Genomic DNA, 2245 nt, shown 5'->3' with positions numbered 1-2245 from the left:
ACAGTAGTCTACTGTGTGTTCACAGCAGGCTGGCTTACCCTGTGCAGCTGGACATTTGGGGTGACTGTGACTAATGCTGCGGTAATATTAATGGCAAGCTGCTACTTGGAGGTATCCTTCCCTCACTCCTGGGTGTGTTCTGAGAGGGGGATTGCTCACTCCCTTGGTATCCCTGAGTTTAAGCTCTTGAAGCCCCAAAGCTCACTTTTGAAAGCTGGAGCACCATCTTCCTTTCCCCGAGCAGTGTGTGTGCAAGGTGGTCCTCACCGCCCACTATCTGCCTGGTCTCTCTCATCTTTGCCATCTGCATGGATAAATCACAGGCTGGGTAGAACAATTCAACAACTTTCCTCTCCATGGCAACATCACAATCTAATGCATCTGTTTCATGACTCTCACAGGTTGCCATTCTTTGGTTTGAAGCTATATCACTCTAATTTCTGCCTTTGTTTATTGCCACCCGTGTGTGTGTGTGTGTGTGTGTGTGTGTGTGTGTGTGTGTGTGTGTGCACGTGCACTGCCTGGCATGGTGGTGTACACTTGTAACCATAGCAATTGGAAGGCAGAGAGGCAAGAAGGTCTGAGGTGAGCCTGGGCAACATAGCCAGAGCCTGTCAAAACGGAAACAAACCAACCACACTGCACATGCTTTTTTCTTATGATGGCACAGGCAATTGCATTTGAAAAGCAGCCAGATGAGTCAGGATAAGCATCTAGCCTCAAGCTCCCTACACCTTTTGCCATATAAGGTAACACACAGGTTGTGAGATCTGGTATGGAGTGGAATCACATTGTGGTTGCGATCGATGCTAGCACCTTCTCATGGGGAAACGTGTGTGCACAGATCCTTTGTCCAGTTTTCAAGCCACTTGTTCCTCATTATTGATTTGTAAGTTCCTTATGCAGCAGTAAGAGATCTGGGAGGAGGATGAGATGGGAGGTGGCAGGGACTGACTCCTCATCTAGATGGCGGCACAGTCACAGCAGAATCTGGCAGATGTGACTGTCCTGAATCCCTGGAGTCTACTGGAAAGTTTGCAGTTTCCAGAGCCAAGGCTTGTGCTGCTCGGTCCCTCTGACATGCTGTGGTGGGACACCAGGGACCTGGTAATTGTGTGAGTGAGTGTGGTGTACTTACCTGTGTGTGCACATGTGGAAGACAGAAATTGAGAAATTGATGTCCAGTCTCTTCCTGTATTCGGTATGGAATATTAATATCCAATGTCTTCCTGTATTCAATACAATATATTGATGTCTGACATTTTCCCATATATTGATATCTGATGTGTTCCTATATGCAATAGGGTATATTAATGTTCAATGTCTTCCTATGTCAATATGGTATATTGTTGCAATCTTATTTTTTAATTTTTTTTATTTTTTGGTTTTTCAAGACAGGGTTTCTCTGTGTAGCCCTGGCTGTCCTGGAACTCACTCTGTAGACCAGGCTGACCTTGAACTCAGAAATCTGCCTGCCTCTGCCTCCCAAGTGCTGGGATTAAAGGCGTGCACCACCACCGCCCGGCGTAAGCTTACTTTTTTGAGGCAGGGTCACTGAAGCTGGAGTTCACTGCTTTGGGTAGATTGGCTGGCCTGTGAGCTCCCATGATCTGTCTCTACTCTCCAGTGCTGGGGTTACACACTCCATTTCTACTTCCATAATTCTTCCCTCACTCAACCCCTAACCAAGAGCCACCATAATCAACCAGACCATGCCCTACAGCTTCACAGTGCCCATGGGAGATAATGGGAACTTGCCAGATGTACCCAGCCACGCCCAGGCCCTTCAGGGCCCAAGCCTGGAGTGTCTGGGGAACCTGTAAATACTCCCACTGATGGAAGAGGTCCCTTTCCCTGTGACCCCCAATAAAAATGTAACAACCAATCCTACCCTAAAAGGAGAGATTTGGTTGTGCGTGCCTTTAATCCCAGCACTTGGGAGGCAGAGGCAGGCAGATTTCTGAGTTCGAGGCCAGCCTGGTCTACAGAGTGAGTTCCAGGACAGCCATGGCTATACAGAGAAACCCTGTCTTGAAAAAAAAAAAAAGAAAAGAAAAGAAAAAGAAAAAGAAAAAGAGACTGCATACTCATCCCTAAATAGGAAGTTATCATGTCCTGTAAACTAAATCAGATTCAAAAAAACCAAACACTGCATGCTTTCTTCAGCATGCAGAGATGAGAGATTTGTTTACATGGTGGAGGGGCTGGCTATGACGGAGGGGGAGGAGTCCCTGAGGGAAGTAGG

This window comes from Mastomys coucha, unplaced genomic scaffold (genome assembly GCF_008632895.1).
Source record: "Mastomys coucha isolate ucsf_1 unplaced genomic scaffold, UCSF_Mcou_1 pScaffold6, whole genome shotgun sequence".
NCBI lineage: Eukaryota > Metazoa > Chordata > Mammalia > Rodentia > Muridae > Mastomys > Mastomys coucha.
The sequence above is the reverse complement of the archived record's forward strand: the minus strand, read 5'-3'. Positions refer to the sequence as shown.